The sequence below is a fragment of the Octodon degus genome, unplaced genomic scaffold (assembly GCF_000260255.1).
Source record: "Octodon degus isolate 3935 unplaced genomic scaffold, OctDeg1.0 scaffold00012, whole genome shotgun sequence".
Classification (NCBI taxonomy): domain Eukaryota; kingdom Metazoa; phylum Chordata; class Mammalia; order Rodentia; family Octodontidae; genus Octodon; species Octodon degus.
In genome coordinates, this window is record NW_004524588.1 from 16,362,917 (window position 1) to 16,384,472 (window position 21,556).

Genomic DNA, 21,556 nt, shown 5'->3' on the forward strand with positions numbered 1-21,556 from the left:
GAGTGGTGTGTGTGTGTGTGGCCAGCTCAGCCCACCAGGGGGCGCGGCTGGCTGGCATGTGGTGCTGGGGGATCGAACCGCGGTCCCTGATGCTTTGCCAAGCTTGTTCTAAGTAGGTGCTTTAGACCACTGAGCCATCTCTCCAGCCCTCCTATTAGTATTTTTGAAATATTTCTAACTTAACCACAGACACAATAACTGAAGCCTATTTACAACATAACTAAGGCAATAATAGATGTTCTGTTTGTTTTCAGTGTTTAGTGTGCACTTGGAATCCTTTGTTTTGGCTGTACACAAGAATTTGGGATCTAGCTTTTGGCCCATCACAGAGTATTATTGTGGGTTACAAGCTCTAAGCTCTAGCATATTGAAGGAGTTCCAGGGACTTCAAAGATGACTTGAATTCATCTTTATTTTCTTGTAACAGGAGAAATAAAGAAACAAGGAATAAAGGAATGCTGGAGGAATAAAGAATTAGATAAGAGATTATGGAGTCCCATTTCCTGAAGTTTTGAATTTCTATTGTTACCAACGCTTAACAATTAAGTACCACTTCTTTTGTATACTGTAAATAAATTTGGTAATTATAACAACTAACTTGATGTGATTACTGGAGTATCAAGAATATGAGGATAGTTCATTATTTTGTCATCTAAAACATAAACTAAATGATTATCTGGTTGATTCTCGAATTTTGAGAAAACTGTGAATTCTCAAGCTAATTTTTATGTATTTATCAATATCTTTCAATAATTTGCTTTATTTTTTAATTCTTATACTATTTTTCCAAAGTATAATTTGTGTCTATACAAAAATAAAGTTTTCTTGATGATACCACATAACTGTTCGATGTTGCACATACAACTTGGGTTGTTTTGTGAAACTCTCAAGCTTTTCTAGCTTTGGTCAAATTTTCAAATTGTAATTTATATGCAAAACTAATGTTTGGTCATTTAAAGAATGATTATCAAATCTGAAGATGATCTAAATCTTGAACTTTGATTTCTTCTGCTTCTGTTCATTATTGATTTCTTCACTAAATAATACCTTCTCTTCAGAGGGAGAGGGGAAGCAGGAGAACCTGTAATACAAATTAATTTTATTACTGATGGTTAGAGCTTGGAGACATCCTTAAGAAATGTTGTTAAAATTGTGTTGAACAGATTCTGTGACTCTCAGATAACATATTTTTCTGCATGGATTATCAAAGATTTGCTTTTATTTTAGCTTAATTTCTACTTGTCTGCAGTGAATGTAGCCATAGTGACAACCTAAAACATGCATTTATCTTTAGTATATATGTACTGAGGTTAGCTCTGGGTAAAAATGCTTAGATTGAATAGTGTTCACTATCCTTGAGTGCTTGCTTTCCTCTTTCAAGTGCCTCAGCTCTTTTATTCTCTCCACTCTTCTGTTCTCCTTTCATTCCTTCCTTCAACTAACTTCATGTAGGTGCTGGACATTTATGTCTGCATCTTAGCAGTGGAGCCCTGGAAGAAATTCCAGTTGTCCTGGACAATCAAGGCACAATCAGATAACTGATGTCAAACGGATGCATCAGCCAGTGCCTTAGCTGTGGTCCTCCTCCTCAGAGTCACTGGATTAGCTAGAATCATCTGTACTGCTATTACATATATGACTGATATATCTTGTGGGAAGCGTGTTGAAATCTTTCTCAGGAAACAGTTACTAGCAAATGTTCCAAATTGGGAAGACGAGACTCCTCCACAGGTGCTGAGGGGCCAGGTTGATATATGGCTTCATGGATTTTATCATTTTAGCCTATGTAAGGAGATTAAAAGGCACGAAGTATTGTTTAGGGCTGTTTTTGGATGGGACCTGAAAATTGCATGCATAATTCTCATTATTGTTTTATAACAAAAATCCCATACTAACTACAAGGAAAGCAAATGAAATAGAATGTTATGTGTGTCCTTAATCACATAAACAAGAGAATTTTATCATAAAGCTATTGTAGTTCCTTCACTTTAATATACATTTTAACAAACATTTTAAAATATTGCTGGGATTATGCTACTTTGGGTTATTGAATTTTTAAAAGTAATGATTTGAGCCTTTTTTCAGGCCAGTAAAAACAACTTGAAAATATTTTATAGCTCTATATTTTATCATAAGAATGTAAAACATTTTATCAATGATGTTCTTGTTGATGGAATAGATAATTTTCCATTGTTTCCTGTACATAATTCTGATAAATAGCTTTTAACATAAAAACATGACTGTATTTCTTATTATTACCTTAATGGGCTTAGTGATTCAAAGGCTAGGTATATATGTAGAGTTCTTATTATACCTCTTTACTTGATCTTCAAATAATTTATGTTAATTTATGTTCTTATTAATATGAATAAATGTGAGCATATTATGTATGCAGTTACCAGATGGATCTCGCAGTTGTACTTGGTATTATCCCAGTGACATAAGAACTTACATTCATTCAAAAACCTATACAGGAACTTTCATAGTAACTTTGTGCATAATACATAAAAACTAAAACCAACACGGTGGCCTTTAGTGGGTAAACACGTAAACCAGAGACGCATCTATATCAGAGAATACTGTTCAGAACAAAAAAAGTGATAGAGCTATTGATAAATGCAAAACTTAGGTGATTCTCTGCTAAATTTTGCTGAGAATACAAAAGACACTCTCAGAATGTTAAACATTGTATGGTTTCATTTATATAACATTTTTACATGCACAAATAATAAACTCCATAGGTCAGTTGTTGCCATGGAGTAAGGGGAAGGAAAACTAGGGGAGCAGGAGGGACTGTACAGGACAACACAGGTGACCCCCCAGTATGGGAGCAGGTCAGCAGCCTGACTCTGGTGCTGGGTTCTCAAACTCACAAATGTGAAATTCCATAAAATTATCACACAGTATTACATGCACACAGTATTCATACGTGTGGATGAGTGTAAGTAGTGAAATAAGATTGTTGGTGGACTATCAGTGTTAATATTCAGTTTGAAATATTGTACTGTATCTCAGCTTCTTTTTTAATTTTAAAAATATATGTTATTAGTGCTTATTAATTTTACAAAGTGTTGGGCTTCAGTGTACACATTGTGATCATATCCATCCTTGCGAGTCCCCTCCCACCTGCCCCAGCCCCTCTACATTATTCCCTTCCTCTTGTCTAATAAGTGTGTCCCTTCTACTTTCATGTAACTTTTTCAGGTTCCACATATTAGCTAGAGCATGTCCTCATGAGTCTAAGCCTTCTAATTTTTTATTCAGAAAAACATGTAGACTAAATGGTCAGTAGACCATGGATGGTTTTTAATGTATTTTCTGACACAAAAATAAGAAATAACAAATACAGTATACACAAAACAGTTATGATAGTTATACAGCTGGTTTCTCTTGGTTCATTGAAGGGAATACTTTGTTCTAGAAATATTCAGAATAATGTTTCATACCTAAATCTCATAATTTGATCAACTACTGTGAGTATGACAATACACAATGTGTTTATTATTGTTAATCTGCTACGAGTCTGTTCTAAAAATCTGTGCTGTATATTGTTTTGCAAGATGCAATCATTGGGTAAAGTACATATAAGATCTCCGTTTCGTCTTACAACTAACCACATATTACTTTGTAGTTATCTCAAAATAAGAACTTTTATTCAAAATAGTGCATTAAACTTAGCTTATCACGTAGCTTTAGCACTTCCCATATAATAGGTCTGTTGTTGGATGTTTGTTAAGTTTTTCTGTAATTGCAGTTAGGAAATTGTTCTATTCTTATCTATTCCTACTGCTCCTGGCCACAGTTAATGCTCAAAATGCAGTTTAAACTATTTCTTCATTCTCTTCTCAAATTTATTCTTTTACTTTTTTGTGACTTGTGATATAAGAATAATGAGAATAAAATTCTTTATGCTCTGTCTTTTTTGTTTGGATATTTGGTCATAAGTCTACTAATCTATGTTGAGGGTAGTTTTGAGTCATACTTGATTTTTTAAAAGCTTTTTTTCTAGATGTCATTGCCAAGGTGTTCTCGGCCAGCACTAGTTATTTTAGTACAGATGAACTGATTGTACCTATTTATCTGCTCTAGGTTGATGAGTCTTTCTTTGTTAATAGTGTTCTTTTATCACAGACGAATCTGATTATGTTCACTTTAATTTAATTTTTTTGTTTTATTGAGAAACAAATAGCAATCAGACAGTTTCAAAACTGATTAATAGGACAGTTTTAATAATTAATACATTGTACATTGTTATCCTCTTAGTGGTTATCCATAGTACAAGGTGCAGATGGATATCCTGTCCAAACACTATTAGTGCAAATCTTTCTTCTCATTGAATTAAGCAAAAGTAGCTGTATATCTATCCTAACTATTTTGTATATACAGATACAAAATGGTCCTTCCTTTGTTTCCACTTTATTTGTTTAGCCCTGTCAGAGATGGGTATTCCATTGGCATCTAAATACTATAGGTGCGTAAATTCAGCAAAGCAATTCAACAGAGTCCAGCAGTCCACAATAGTAGTGGATTATCCACAGAAGTTATTGACTTGAGCCTTTCACAGCCCAGCATATTAATATGTTTTTACTTTATATACCTTGTTTTTATACTTTTCTGCTGGATGGTGAAGACCAAGGTAAAGCAAGACCTATATAACAAGAAATGTAACTTTTGTATCTCATAAGGTCAGTCAAATCTCCTCAGGATATATCCTGTAACCCTGTACCACAGTTTGTAGATCCTTTGTCAGTGTCAGCCATGTGGATGAGTCATGGCCATTGCTTGATCAATTTGCTCTCTGTAAAAGCCTGAAAGAATGTTTTCTCTCCATATCACTCTCCTTAGGCACACTCTACATTATTGATCATGTTGTTCTGTGGCCCCATATTCTCCTTGATCAGAAAATTTGGGACACTACTGAGGTACATGATGTTACAGTATAGGTTCTCCTATGTCCTGAATCGTCACTGTCCTTGAAAGGCTATGGTCAAATTGTTGGCTGTCCTTGCAGCCCTTCTATTTCTCTAATATTTGGCCTACTAACTTAGGTTGTTAACACTCCAGAAGAGAAGCTTATTATTACCCTACAACATATGCAGTTTGGTTTTAACATCACTGTCTGAATATCAAACATCTGAGGCATAACTTGCAGCCCTTTATTTCCATCAAGTATTGATATGTTAACTTTAAGGCCCTCTTAAAGTTCAACATACCAATACTTGATGAAAAATACCTGTTCCATGTTATGCCTAAGATGTTTGATATTCAGACAGGTAGTGAGGTTAAGCTTAACAGCCTAGATTCTATGGTAATAACAATAAGTTTGTCTTCTGGAGGGTTAACAACCTAAGTTTGCAGACCAAAATTAGAGAAAAGGAGGGCCACAAGGAAAGCCAACATTTTGGCCCTAGCCTTCCAAGGTCACTTAAGACTTAGGACATATGAGAACTTGTACTGTAACATCATGTAACTCGGTAGTGTCCCAAATTTTCTGATCAAGAAGATTATGGGGGCCAAAGAGGAAAGTGATGGATGATGTACAGTGTGCCTAAGGAGAGTCACATGGAGAGAAAACATTCTCTCAGGCTTTCACAGAAAGCACATTGGCCAAACAATGGCCATGACTCATCCACATGGCTGACACTGACAAAGGTTCTACAATCTGAGGTACAGTATCTCAGGATAAATCCTGAGGGGATTTCACTGACCTTCTCAGACCCAAAAGCTACAACTCTTGTTGCATAGGTCCTGCTTTACCTTGGTCTTAGCCATCCAGCAGAAAAGTATAAAAATGAAATATAAGAAGTAAAGCCATGCTGTTATGTTGAGTTGTAGGGGACTCACGTCAACAATTTCTGACATTGCCAGTGAGGCGGAAGACCCAATACTATTATGGACCTCTGAACTCTTTTAGAATATTTTGCTGAGTTTACACACCTATAATATTTAAATTATGGAACTTAACAAAAAAAAGGTATACAGATGAATGTCCATTTTGTATCTGTGTATTCAAAGTGGTTAGAATAGATATATAGTTACATTTTCTTAATGAATAGAGGGATTTGTTCTAATGGTGTTTGTAAATAGGATATCATGTCCACATCTTGTACAGAAATTAACCACTGGAAAGAATGTATGCAATGTGTTAATTATTGAAACTGTTTTGTCAATTTGGTTTGAAACTGTCTCTTTGCTATTTGTTTCGCAATAAAATTATGAAAAGTTAAAAAAAAGAAAATTCCATGTAAATAATAAAAAAAATCTTTAAGTCCCTACAGAATATGGAGATCAAAATTTTAAAAATGAAAAATATTTAAAGAATAGAATAAATATTTACTTTTTTTGTGCACAGAAATTTAGAAATCTAACCATATACAGCATTGTAGCAGGACAGTCCTGTGACTTTTTTTTCTTGTGTCTTTTTTTCATTCATTACCCTTTAAAAAAACGATAACCAAACTTTTCCTTGAGAGATGTATTATAATAATTGGTATGTCATGACAAGAAGTACGTATTTAGAAGACCAGAATGACAGGCATTCCAAGCGTGACCCTTCTATTACACATTGCTCTCCTTAGTGCAGTTGCTTGATTCATAGGTATCAGTATGTATAGTTAGTCAGGGTGAGAATCCTACCAATTAATTGCTAGTCTCAAAAACCTGATTGAGATTCTCAGGACCATTGCCTTAACCATCTTGTTTATGTAAATGTATGCCTTTGCCTCTGCCATATTTCCTAACTTTTCTTCTTTCTCTTTCTTTATTGTTTAATCCTTAAGTTTTTGCTTTCCATTGAACTGTTTTATGCCTTTCAATTTTTATTTCTTCTTTTGAGTTCTTACACCAGGGAGACTACATGATATTTACTCATGTGGGTCTGCTTTATTTTACTTATGAGTATATTTTCTAGTGGTATCCACTTATATATGAAGGCTTCAAGTTTATTTTTCTTTATAGCTGATTAATATACCATTGTATAAAAAATCACATCTTTTTCATGCATTCATCAGGTGATGGGCATTTTGGTCATTTCCAGGATTTGGCTGTCACAAATTGTGCTGCTATGAACATAGATGCACGTATATCACTATGATATGATGTTTTCAGTTCTTTTGGGAAAATTCTCATAAAGGGGACAGGTGGATAGAATGGGATTTCCAGTCCTAGTTTTTTGAGGAGTCTTCACACTGACTTCCATAGTGGTTGTACCACTCTAAATTCCCACCAGCAGTGGAGAAAGGTTCCTTTTTCCCCACAGCCTCTCCAACATTTGTTGTTGGTTGATACCTTTATGATAGCCATTCTTTCTGGGATGAGATGGTATCTCAGTGTTGTTTTAATTTGCATTTCACAAATGGCTAGTGATGTGGAGCATTTTTTTCATGTATTTATTTGCCACTTGTATTTCTTCCTCTGAGAATGGTGTGTCCATCTCGGATGCCCATTTCTGGATTGGGTCTTTAAATTTAGGTTTCTTAATGTTTTTTAGTTCTTTATAAATTTTATATAGAAGACCTTTGTCTGAGTGCTTATTATTTAAGATTTTTTTTTACCAATTTGTGGGTTGTCTTTTCACTTTGTTGGTAATTTCCTTTGATGTGCAAAAACTTCTCAATAAGAGGAGGTCTCAATTGTTAATTCTTTCAAGTGTTACCCGTGCAGTTTGATTTTTGTTCATGAACTGTTTGTCTACCCCTATGTCCTCAAGAGTTCCTCCTACTTTCTCTTCCAGGAGATTTACTGTTTCTGTTTTAATGTTAGATATTCAATTGGTAGTTTTGACTTTTTTCAGTGCATGGTTATAGACTTGAGTATAGTTTTAGTTTTTGGCATGCAGAGAGACAGTTTTACCAGCACCATTTGTTAAAGAGGACATCTTTCTTCCAATAAGTGTGTTTGGCCCCTTTGTTAAAGATGAGGTGGCTGAGTGTATTTGCAGTTGAATCTGTATCTTCTAATGTATTCCATTAATCCTCAGGTCTATTTTTTTTTTTGCCAATACCATGCTGCTTTTATCTCAGTAGCTTTGTAGTATAATTTCAAGTCAAGGATTGTAATTCCTCCTGCCTTTCTTTTCTTGCCCAGGATTGCCTTTGCTCTTCTAGGTCTTTTCTGGTTCCAAATAAATTTTAGGAATGATTTCTCTAGGGCTGCGATGTATGTTAGTGGTATTTTGATAGAGATTGCACTGAATCTGTACAACAATTTTGGTAATATGGCTATCTTCGCAATGTTGATTCTTCCTATCCAGGAGCAGGGAATATCTTTCCATTTTCTGAAATCCTCTATGATCTCATCTTTCAGAGTACTGTAATTTTCATTGAATAGATCTTTTACTAATTATATTAATTTGTAAGTGTTTTATTTTCTGCATTACTATTGTAAAAGGAATTGTTTCTCTAACTTCTTTCTCAGTTTGTTTTTTATTTTGTATAATAGTACTATTGACTTTTGAGTATTTACTTTGTATGTTGCTATGCTACTAAATTTGTTTATTAAATCTAGTAACTTCTTGATGGAGTTTTTTGGATCTTCCAAGTAGAGTACCATGTCATCTGCAAATAATGATAGTTTAACTTCTTCTTTACCTATTCTTATTCCTTTTATTTCTCTCTCTTGTCTAATGGCTGTAGCTAATGATTCAAGAACTATATTGAGTAGGAGGGGTGATAGAGACATCCTTGTCTTGTCTGTGATCTGGGAGTAAAATTTTAATTTTTCCCCATTTAGAATTGTGTTAGCCATTGAATTGTCATAGATGGCTTTTATCAATTGAGATAGAGGTCATCTATTCCAATTTTCTGTAGGACTTTGAACATGAATGTGTGTTAGCCTTTGTCAAGAACCTTTTTTGCATCAATTCAGATGATCTTGTTGTTCTTGGTTTTGGGCCTATTGATATAGTGTATTATATTTATAGATTTATTCATGTTGAACCATCCTTGCATCCCTGGGATGAATCCTACCGGGTCATGGTGTATGATCTTCTTGATTTTCTGTATTCTCTTTGCTAGGATTTTATTGAGGATTTTGGCATCTATGTTCATGAGGGAGATTGGCCTGTAGTTTTATTTTTTAGTTGCATCTTTCTCTGGCTTTGTTATCAGTATAATATTTGCCTAGGAATGATTTTGGGAGAATTGTTTCCTTTTCAATTTCATTCAAGAGTTTGAGGAGTATTGGGATTATGTCTTCTGTAAATTTCTTGTAGAATTCAGACATGAATCTATCAGGATCTAGGCTTTTCTTTGTCAGCAGGCTTTTTATTGCATTTTGTATTTCTTGGTTGTTATTGGGTTATTGAGAGTTCTTATATCTTCTTGATTCAATTTTGGCAATTTTTATCTTTCTTGGAATCTGTCCATTTCTTCTGTGTCTTCGACTCTGTTAGAGAAAAGATTCTCAAGGTAGCTATTGATAATCTTTTGAACTTCCAATGGGTCTTTGTTAGTTTCACCCTTTTCATTCTTTATTTCTTCAATATGAATTTTTTCTTTCCTCTTTTTGATGAATCCTCAGAACATTTTCTATTACTGGGTAATTTTTAGTTACATGTCTCTCAAAAGTTTGAAATCCAATGTAAATCTTTTTGAAATTGTATGGATAGATGTATTTGCATAATAGTAAAATTGCTTTGTCTTAGCTATATCTAAGACAATCTGAGCCAATAGCTGCTGGCTTATTTGAACTTCTTTTTTGATGGTGGTGTGTGCTTGGTTCTAGTTCTCTCGGTGCTTTAGACAGAACTCTGTTGCTGCAAAATTCATATGCTGAAGTCATCATTTCCTATGTAAACCAATTAGACATAGTGTCTTTAAGAAAGTGATTAAAGATAAATGAATCTATAATACTGGACCTCTAATCCTGCACAGTGGGTGTCCTTATAAGAAAAGGAAGAGCCAGCAGAGCTCGCTGTCCTCCAGGTGAGGACTCCGTGTCATCCTCTACTGCCAGCAGGGAGGAAAATTCAGTGGAACTGACCATTCTGGCCCTGGAGTATTGTGCTTCTAGAATTCTGAGACATGTTTCCATTGTTTCAGCCACCCAGTTAAGGATGCTGATATTACAGCCCTGGGTGACTAAGAGAATCAGTGTGACATTAGAGTGATTGTCAGATTAATTAATACTCTGGAAGACAGAATTGTGAGTCAGGTTGCTATTAGAGATCATTTTATGAAGCCAATTCTGTTCCACGATGTGTAGACATCAAAGGAAATAGATGAGCCAGTGGTTGTCTCTTTCCATGTTTGCTGACGCCTAAGGTACTACGTGAAATGGCAACTCCTTTTCTTCTTACCACATCAGGGCTTTATATTTATGATTAAGTGTTATGCATCATTTCCTGCCTTTTCTGACTCTCAGGGTATGAAATTATTTTGCAGTTTAATTCAATTAGGTCATCTGAGACACACTGTAAGCTAGACTTCTGAAATTCAAAATATTATTGCCTATACATTATGATATTTTTTTTTCTTCAGAGCAGGAGTCATTTCATAATTTAGAACCATCCAGACAATTAGATAATTGCACTTAATTATTTTATATTAATTGACACTGTATATTTTTCTTCTTAAAGAGATATAGCAATCTATTTCCTTATATTTATTTTTCTTTTCTTATATTAGTCATAATATATTGAATTTGTAGTAGATTTTGAACTTAAGTAGAACCTGCATTTGATGATAAATATGAGTAGAAAAGTTTGTCTTTTACTTGAAATCTATTTTAGTCCCTGAAACATATTAGGGGAATGAATGGCTTGATATTTCTTATACATTATTAAAATAAAAAAACTTTGAAGAGCTCTTTGTTGCAAAATTAATTCATGCAAATGTTTGAAACTTTCTCAAGCTGATTTTTAAAGAATAATTTTGACAAACATTTCCAAAATCATTCATGAGAACTTCCAAGTTACTGGGAAATAGATGTTTATTAGCAGTAATCCATGATTATATACATTCTAAACATTTAGTCAACATAAGAGAATATTGTGATAACGTTGGAATTAAGCCATTGTAATTATCATTGCCAATAAGAGGAGTAGTGAAAACTTGTGAGGAACACTTTCAAAGTGTTACTCATCTCTGTTTTGCATACGAGGCAGGCCAAGTCTCATACATATTCCGGTCTTTCTTGTGGAACACCAGCTTCTTCTTTGCTTGGAAGAAGGTGTGCGTTGAATGAAAAATACTTGCCAGGCATCTACTGTCTTTATTTTTGGAAACCTGTTATTATCAATAGCTCTGGCTCTGTGGCTGCTATCAGATAAGTTTGGTTGTTCAGAAAGAATTTTAGGTTAATCTTAGTGTTAGCTAAGAGAGAGCAGGTACTTTTCTGTTCATTGAAACAGTGTAATTCTGATTACTTCAGTTTATTTCACTCAACCTCTGTTGGTAATTTAACAAAAGCTTAGAAGCTATATTGAGAACGTGGCTCTTATTTTCTAAAAATGTTTTCTATCGGCTATATCATGTTTGTATCATTAGCTGAGAATTATGGGTTCCTATGTTTGAGGACTCTCACAAGAAGGCTTGATAGCAATTGTAATTTTATCCAAAAGTGAGATACAACAGTGTGGTGGTAAACTAAAGGGAAATAACCCAGCTGTACATGGAGACACATGACTGTGATTCCAAATACTCCAGAAGCTGATGAAGGAGGAGCCCCGCAATCCCAGGCCAGCCTGGCATACACAGTAAGTTCAAGGCTAGTCAAGATTATAGGGAGAGCTTGACTCAAAAGCAAAAGCATAAAAGGGAGGCTAAGCATGGTAGCACATGAAGCAGGAAGTCGCTGTGAGGTCGATGCCATCCTAGGCTACAAAGTAAGTTCAAGGCCAGCCTGAGCTGCAGGGTGAGAGCCTTTCTCATAAAGATGGAAAGAAAAACCATAAAGTATACAAGGGACCTAATAATACTGAACAGCAATCCCATTGTTATTTAGCACTGTAACCTCCCTTGACAATGTTATTTGCTCTATTTAAATGCCAATAGGTATTCAGAAATTTTATATAAAAATTCACAAACTGTGTTTTCTGATATATATCAATTCCAAACCAGATAATGAATTCATACATATGTATCTTTTCTTTGGGTAGTTACAGATTCAGCCAGGGCTTGAGACCTATGATGGCTTAAAATGAACTCTGATCAAAGATTCAAAATGTTGCCTCAAAAGAAAGTATGGCTCTTCTTAAATCAAAATTGATTAGGAGAAGACAAATAATTTTTGGTGTGATAAATTGAAACTTGTTAGACTGCAAGAACAATTCTGTTAAGGTTATGGGTGGCCTTGCTTTGGTGCACTATAACCCACGGTAAAGCTGAAATGTGATACAAAGAAATTTCATATCATTGTTTTTCTAGAAATAGTTCAGCAAGGGTCAAAGTTAAATTGAATCAGGATAGAGAGGGAATGCAATTGAACTGAGCAAATTGGATGTGGCAGACAGCATCAGAGAGCAATACAAGGAGATCGACCATCTGTAAAAAGCTTTAAAAAGTGGCAATAAATTTTGAAGTCATTTCAAGAGATATAATAATTGTTTCATCTTATTTAGCATTGTCCTATTCTTTTATCCCATCTAGTTAGTATCTTCTAGATGTATTTTTCATCTTTTAGAAGTTTAGATACTACATGCAGTCAGTTTGAAGACAGAACGAATTACTGAACATATGTTCAAAGCTAGCTTAGAGTTGTTATATCTGATTAGTCTGTAGATCATAAATTCATAATCAAAAGACACAAATATGCTTTTACAAAGATGACAGAAGACTGGTACCTTGGGCTTCTAGTGTGGTTTGGGGCACTACCCCCAGGGCACCAGTAGTTTTACTCACCTGCTTCTACCCTGTCCTTAAAAACATGGTGGAAAGGGCAAATAATGTTATAGTATTTTTATGAAAACAGTTCTGACTTTATTGATTCACTGAAATGATTTTAGAAACTTCTAGAGGCCTAAAGACCACATTCTAAGTGCAAAAGTTCTCAGTCGAGGACATACAGGGACATACATATTCTTTTTTAAAAAAGTATTTCTTCTGTTCAACGTTTAGGATTTAATTCTCTTGTTTAAATGGTCCCTAATCTCACAGAAATAGGGATAGTTGTTTTCTTCAATATTAAAATTTCCACTCTTTTCTTCAGCAGAATGATAATAGATTTTGAGGAAAGTCTTACTTGTAGTTTTTGATTGAGAGTAACAAAAGTAATACAATTTTAAGTGATAATTTTGAAAAGTCGTTTCTTATATTTTCCTAAATTATACTGAGATTTATATAGGGATCTAGAAGAAGAATGTAGAAAAACTAGAAATGTTTCCTTAGAAAATATTTTGGAAAGTACTCAGTTGTGTCCCAAATTTTCTGATCAAGGAGATTATGGGGCCACAGAGGAAAGTGATCGATGATGTATAGTGTGCCTAAGGGGTCACATGGAGAGAAAAAAATCTCTCAGGCTCTCTCAGATTGCAAATTGTTCAAGCAATGGCCATGACTCATCCAGATGGCTGACACTTCTGCAAGATCTAAGAGGTACTGTGCATGGTTCCAAGGTAGATCCCAAGGAGATATGACTGACCATGTCAGATAGCAAAAGTTACATTTGTAGTTACACAGGTCTTGCTTTAACTTGGTCTTAACAATCCAGCAGAAAAGTGTAGCCTTGAGGTATGAAAAGTAGTGCCATATTAGGATGCTATGCAGTAAAAGGCTCGAGTCAATAACTTCTAACAACTACCAGCCAAACTGATAACTAGCTACTATTATGGACTGTTGGACTATATAAGGTTATATTGCTGAATTCAAGTACCTAAAACCTTTGGACTGGCCTCAAATATGAAAAGATACTCTAAAGACTTCTCCAAATGCAGCTTCTCTAATTGCAATGGGACACCCATCTCTGACAAAACAAAATAAAAAGAGGGGATAAGTTGGGAACTGCAGAAGCTGGAAAATCAGTCAAAAAGTGGGTAGGTGGGACTAGGCCTCAGTGCCTAAAGAAAACAAGGTACCTCAGTCCTGAGGGAAGCATCCTCACTGGTTAATGTCTGCTACTAGTCATTAGGCAACCTTGTGTCACGTGTTACTAACTTTGCAAAGTATCAATAAACCTAAGTTTTGTTGTGCTGGCCCATGAGTCTTTCCTATCTGGCAAACGGCCACTGCCTAGCTCCTGCACCAAAAAAGAAAGTATTTGAAAGAGGAAGCTTCTCATCAGAAACATTTTAGTCTTTAGATGATGTAGCTAAACAATTTTTTTTATTATTTAAGGCAATGTGACCAAGACTTGTGGATACCACAGATTGTTTGACTGCATATGTTAGAGGTTCTTAATCTCACTCCTAATAGATAGATTTCCATGAAACCTCTGCATTGTTGATGTGCAAAATTTGATCCATGGTCACTTTTTCTGGGGTGAAGCTTTATCATATTATTAGAAGAATTTCTTATGAATATTCATGCCAGTTATTCTATATTTAAGGACACGTGTGTAAGTACTTTATTTCAATTCCTATGAAGAGAATATTCTAAACAAAGGACAGTTGGCTCAGTTGGTTTCTTGAATTTTCTCTCTGTAACTGTTGCTTTGTACATTATATAGACAAAATCTGAGTGCTTTAATTATGTCTGAATTAATTTACAATACATGAAGTTCACCCACACTTGTTCTATTTATCTCTCCATAGAAACGGCATGCTTTAGGCTGCTACTAAATTTTCCACAAGTAGGATATTTCCACTTTTACATTTAACAATATATTCTGGATTGTTATTATGCTTAAGCTAGTTGGAAATCCAGTAAAGTTTAATATTCTTTCAAATATGAATTTTGACTGAGCGAGCTTCCCATTACATGGATTGATGTTTTTGCTATAACTCTTTCTAATGTTTTTGTTTGGTTTTATTAAAAATAGTATGTTTTGGTATCTTCCTGCAAAATGCTTTGCACTTTTGGTGGCCTAATTACAAAGTGTTTTGAGTACATATCTTTATCATATTTTCTATTTTCCTTTTTATTGAGGTATAATTTACATATAGTGGGCTGGGGAGATAGCTTGGTGGTCTAAGCACCTGCCTGGCAAGCACAAGGACCTGGGTTTGATTCCTGGTATCACATGCAGTGCAGACCCCGCGCCAAGCTGGCCACAGAGACTGGGCATGGTAGCTCACCCCTATAATCCCAGTGCTGAACTGAGATAAGAGGATCAGTATAGTTGTGTAGTAAGACCATGTACCAAATAAATAAGTGATTAAAAATTTTTATATATAGTAAAGTGTTCAAAATATTGAATATATAATAAGGCATTTTAGTTGATTTTAACTTTTAAGTGCTGTCTTTAGTTTACAGGAAAAAACTGAGTGGAAGGTACAGAGTATTTCCAAGTTCTCTCTGCTATCGGGTATCATAGCCTCTTGGATTATCAACATCCTTCACCAGGTGTTACACTTGTTATAACTGATCAGTCTACACTGACATAGCCTTACCCAAAGTCCTAGTCTACGTTCCTGGTGTTGTATATGACTTTGGATAAATAGATAATGACTGCCCATTATTATATGCCAAGTGGTATTTTTACTGTCTTAAAAATGATATATGGCCACCTCTTCACCCTTCCTTATCTCTTAATTCCTTATAACCCCTGATCATTTTCCTGTTTCCTTCCTTCTCCAGGAAGTTGTCTAGTTGGAATCCTACAATATGAACATTTTCAGATTGGCTTATTTCTTATAGGGCAGGACTGTAAGGTTTCTCTCTGTCTTTTCACCACTCGATGGCTCGTTTTGCTTATCTGGATAATACCACCTTGTCCAGGTATTCCACCATTTGTCCATTCACCTGTACGGGGATATTTTGGTTGCTTTCAAGGTTTGACAGTTTTGCATAAACGTGTTGTAAATACTCATGGGAAGCTACTGGTAGAAAAAAGTTTTCAATGTATTTGGTTAAATCCCGAGGAGTTTAATTGTTGGCTTGTATGGCAAGAGTTAAACATACTCTGTTTAACTGAGTATAGCATGTAAGAAACGGCCAAGCTCTCTTGAAAATGGGCACTTTGTTTTTCATTCCCAGCAGAATGAATGATATTCTTAGTGCTCCAAATCCTTGCTGGCTTTTGTGTTGTCAGTATTCTTGACTTAGGCCTTTCTACTTGTCATGTACTGTTGGCCTCTCATCTTGACGACATATGATATGGAAACCCTGTGTCGTTAATTGCTCTCTGTGTAGTAGCTGCTAAGCTCACTAGGTGAATTTTATTTGGGTTCTATGTTTTCCTACAGTTGAGATTTAAGAACTCTTTGAACATTATTAATAACAGTTCTTTAACATATGTGTACGATGCAAATATTTTCTTCCAGCTTGCAGCTTGTCTTTTCATTCTCTGGACAATGTTTTTTTGGAACATAGAGTTATAATTTTAATGAACTCCAATTTATCATATTTTTATGGGGCAACCTTTGGTGCTGTATCTAAAACACTATCACCAGGGTGCTGGGTGTGTGGTACAGTGGTAGACCACTTGCCTAGCATGTGTAAGGCCCTAAGTTTGAGCTCAGCAGTGAAAAATCAAATAATAACATATGCTGGCATGGCTGTAGTGCCATTGTTGGTGGGGATGTAACCTTTGACAACTGTTAGGGAAATCAGCACAGAGATTTCTCAAAGAAGTAAAGCTTGAGTTTTCATTTGAGCCAGCTCTGCTCCTTCTTTCTAAAACACCAAAAGACATCATAGCAGCATAATTCATAATAACTAAATTCTGGAAGCACCTTGTGTATACATCAACAAACGGTTAGAGAACATGTGGTATGTATGTGTGATAGAATACTGCACAGCTGTAGAGAAGTGAAAATTTGAGATATTTGTTGGAAAATAAATGCACGTGGAAAATATAAGGCTAGGTGCAATAAATCAGACACACAGTCTTAAATGCATATGGAGTCTCTCATTTGAGTAAGACAAGGTATAAACAAAGAACAAACAAATATTAGAAAGAAACATCTAGAAAGATCTTTTATAAGTAGGAGAGCACCCAAGAAATAGAAGGGGGAAGGGTAATAAGAAGATTTAAGATGTGTCAGGTACATGTACCAAATACATCAATGAAGGTAGACATATGTCATAAATCTGAACTAAAAGCAATGAATAGCAAAAATAGTATTATTAATAATAATAATGAAAGCAGAGAAAGTGAATCTGGTGACAGAGGAAGGTGGATGGGGATGGGAAGGGAAAAAAAGAATCAAGATGTTTTATACTTCCTAAGAGGAGTTTAAGATTCATGTACTGCATTATACTAACAAAGTAACATATACTAATAAATTAAAATTTAGAAAAGTAGGAGGTAAAGGACAGAAAAATTACAAAAAAATCGGCCTCAATTTTTTTCCTATCCCATCTTTGAGGATGTTTTTAGTCTGTATTTTCCTTTCAGGTGGACAGTCCTTTTTTGGATTAAATGGAATGAAAATGTAAGGTGTATCTGTGTTTAGATTCATTTTGGAAGTTGATGTTCACTTGTTCCAACACAATTTGTTAGGGAGATTATCATTTTTTCCATTTGATTGCTCTTGTTCCTTTGTCAAAATCAATTGATTATATTTATATAGGTCTACTTCTGAGTTCCATGTTCTATCCCATTGATCTACATGTTTATTCTTTCACCATTATCACTCTCACTGCTTTGGCTCTTTAGTAATCATTGCAGTTAGTGTAAGACCTCCATAAAAATTTTGTTGCATATTCTGGGCCTTTTGCCTCTCCACATAAGTTTAAGAATTAATTCATTCATATTCCTAAAAATAACTTTCTGGAATTTTGATTGATATTGCATTACTTCTATACATGAAAAGAAGGGGAACTGACATCTTCATAATACTGAGTCGATCTGTGAACAATGAATAGCTCTTCATTTAGTTCTCTGATTTACATTATCAGAATTTTATGATACTCATTGATCTTGTATTTATTTTATTAGACTTATATTTAAGTATTTTATGCTTTTGAAGGCCAATGTAAATGATACTGCTTTTATTTTTAAGTTTCACTTTTTTATTTTTATGAATAAACAATAAGCTTGGCTTATTGGCATATGAAAAAGCAATGACTTTTGTATGTTAACCTTGTATTTTGCAATCTTGCTATTCTTTTGGATCTTTGTAGATGATCCTGCCATCTCTGAACAAAGAATTTGGTCTCTTTATTTGTAATAACTTTGCATTTTGTTTTTTTTTCCTTGAATTATTTTATTAGGTAGAGTTTCCACAATATATAGAAAAAGAGTGGTGACAGAGGAATTTCTCATTCTTCTTCCTGATGGTCACTGAACAGCTTCTACTTTCCCAAGTATGTTAGGTGTATGGTTTTATACATTTTTTTTATCAGATTGAGGAAGTTCTATTTCTAGCTCACTAGAATTCTCTAACAGGAATGGGTGTTGTGTTTTTCCAATGCTTTTTTTTTTTTCCATCTCTTGACATGATTGTAGGAATGACTTTGGTTTTCACCCATGGATCTGATGGATTGCATTGATTGTATTTTGAATAATAAAATGGTGTACTTGCCTGGAATTAGTCCCACTTGGTCATGTCATAAAATTATGTTTATGCATTTCTTGATAAGATTTTGTTGAGAAATTTTGTGTCTATATTCATTAAGGATATTGGTCTGTAGTTAATGCTTTTGTCTGATTTTTTATTTCAGTGACATGGGAATTAAAATGAATTCAGAGGTATTTTCTTTGCTTCTGTGCTCTGCACTAGACTGTAGAAAATGTGACATTCCTTCTATTTGGTATAAATCAACAGTGAACATATCCAGACTAGTGCTTTCTGTTTTGAAAGATTATTAATTATTAACTCAATTTCTTTAACAGATAAAAGCTTATCTTTTGTTTTTCTTGTGTAAATTTTGTCAAATTTTGTCTTGGCAGAATCCATCCATTTCATCTAGGTTAACAAATTTGTGGACCTGAAGTTGCCTATAGTATTCTTTTATTATCTTTATAATGTCCATAGGATCTATAGTGATTAGTGATAGTCTATGTTTTTTCTCTTGTTTTTAGTATGACTAGAGGCTAATGTTTTCATATTCTATAAGAATCAAGTTTTAAGCCTTGCACTTGGGAGTTGGAAGCAGCAGAACTGCCATGAGTTTGAGGCCAGCCTGAGCTACAGAGTGAGGTCAAGGACAGTCTGAACTATATAACTGAGATCCTGTCCCTCAGAACCAAAACAAAACAAAACAAAACAAAACAAAAATCAATAACTGCTCCAATTTTTGGTTGTGTTCATTTTTCCCTATGTATATCTTCTTTCAGTTTCAATGCTTTGTTGCAAATTTTGTTGTTTATTTTGTTTTGTTTACTTTGGATTTACTTTGTTCTTTTGTTTTCTTATGTTAGTGCTTGACCTATAGATTATGTGGTCTATTTTAGAAAACAATCCCTGTGCAGCTGAAAAGAATGTGTATTCAGATGTGGTTGGATGGAGTACTCTGTATATGTCCACTATGTCCATTTGTTCAAAGGTCTGGTTCAGTTCTTCTACCTCTTTGCTAATTTCTTGTCTGCTTGACCTATCTTTTAGGGATATGGAGGGTGTTAAAGTCTCCTGTTAAGATTGTGGTATCGGATATTAGATTTTTCATATCCATTAAGGTTTGTCTTGTATAGTTCAGTGCTTCTGTGTTCAGTGTGTACATGTTTATGACTGTTACCTCTTCCTCTTGTATTTATGCCTTAACCAGAAAACAAGCTATCTCAGTCCTGAGAAAACATCCTGTCTGGTTAAGGTCAGCTATTAATTGCGAGGCAACCTTGTGTCACCTGTTACTAACTTTGCAAAAGTATAAAGGACCATTCTGTTGTGAAAAGAAAAAACAATATATGTATATAGAAGATAGGATAGATGTACAGCTACTTTCTCATAGTTCAGTGAATAGAAAGATTTGTACTAACATTGTTTAGACAAGTAGCATGTCTACATCTTATTCTCTTAGTAACTACTATGAAGACAACAATATGCAAGGTATTAATTATTGTAACTGTCTTTTTTTCATTAAAATGAATTTTAAAAAAGATTTTAAACAGAAAAAAAAAAGCTAGCGCCTAACTGATTAACCTTATACCTTTCTTCTGGTTAAACATTCATTCAGTGCTGTGCTGGTCATGCTGCTGAGAAGGCTATTCAGACTGGGCATGATGGCACGTGCATGTAATCCCAGTGCTTGGGAGGCTGAAAGCAGGATCACTATGAGTTCAATCTGTGTAGTCATACCCTGTAGACCCTGTACTAAATACATAAATAAATAAAAATTAAAAAATAAAATAAACAAGCTTTCAGTGTTATTAATTATTCTCTAAGCAGTGTTTTTCTGCCTCATGTGATTTAATGTTGCTTTTGTGTCATTTAGGTAAAAATGCTTAATCTTTATTTTTTGGATTTCTTCTTTCACATTCATTATTTAGAAGTGTGTTTTTATGTCTTTGTGTATTTTTCACTTTTCTGGTTGTATTTTTTTTTTTTTTTTTGCGGAACCAGGGATTGAACTCAGGCCCTTGCGCTTGCCAGGGAAGCACGTATTCTACTGAGCCATCTCTCCGGCCCCTATGTATTTGTTTTTAATATATAGTTTAATTCCACTGTAGTTTGAGAGCCAACATTGCAAGACTTCTTCTTTTGCTTTAAGATGTGCTTTATGATCAGCATGTGGTCTGTCTTGGTGATTGTTCCTTGTGAAATTAAGAAGAATATATAATCTGCTATTGTTGGATTAAATGATCTATAAATGTTTGTTATACCCAGGTGATTGTGATATTATTGAGTTCAACTGTGTGCTTACTAATCATGATAGACATTTCTTTCTTTTAAATAGAAGTATATTGACATCTACAAGTATAATAACAAATTTATCTATTTTTCCCTTTCAATTTTTGCCTTGGATATTTTGAAAAGTTTTGTATTATGCAAATATTTTAAGAATTTTTGTGTCTTTTTGAAAGATTAACTCTTTTATCATTGTATAGTGCTTATTTTTCTTGATAACTTTCCTTGCTCTACTCTTTTTGCTTTGTTGACTGCTTCCTTTTCTTCAAGTGGAAGATTTGAGTTGATGGAGATTGAGCATTTCTCTTTTCTTAGGTCACTTAGGTTTTGCTAGTAGGTTAACCTCTGGTTGTCTCTCCTGAGGGCCAATCCTGCTAGAAGAACAGAATGTTATGATGCATTCAAAAATCATTCTTTTTCCAGTTCATCTGCTAGAATAATGAGGGATTTTCATCAGTATTCAGCATAATAATTTGATAGAGTTCCAGAAAATAAAACTTTCTAGAATGTGAAGAGCACTGTATGACTGGGTCCACCAGGAATTTTTAAGCTCTTAAACTTTTCCCCACTGATGCTCCAGAAATTTGTCACTTACTGTTCAGTTTTTTTTTCTTTCCTGGCACTGTTTTCTAAAGAAGTTTTGCCTACAAAGTTGTGATATTCTGTCTGCCTTTTGTCTCTTTAGTTTGGGAGCAGCATTTTGCCCCGTGCCATCACTCATCTTATGGATCT

General features: G+C 34.5%; 1 protein-coding gene across 1 annotated transcript in view; it reads left to right on the plus strand.

Moving 5' to 3' along the window:
- Gucy1a2 (guanylate cyclase 1 soluble subunit alpha 2) overlaps nt 1-21,556 on the plus strand; it is a 358,773-nt gene that overhangs the window by 135,446 nt on the left and 201,771 nt on the right. The gene's annotated exons all lie outside the window — the stretch shown is intronic.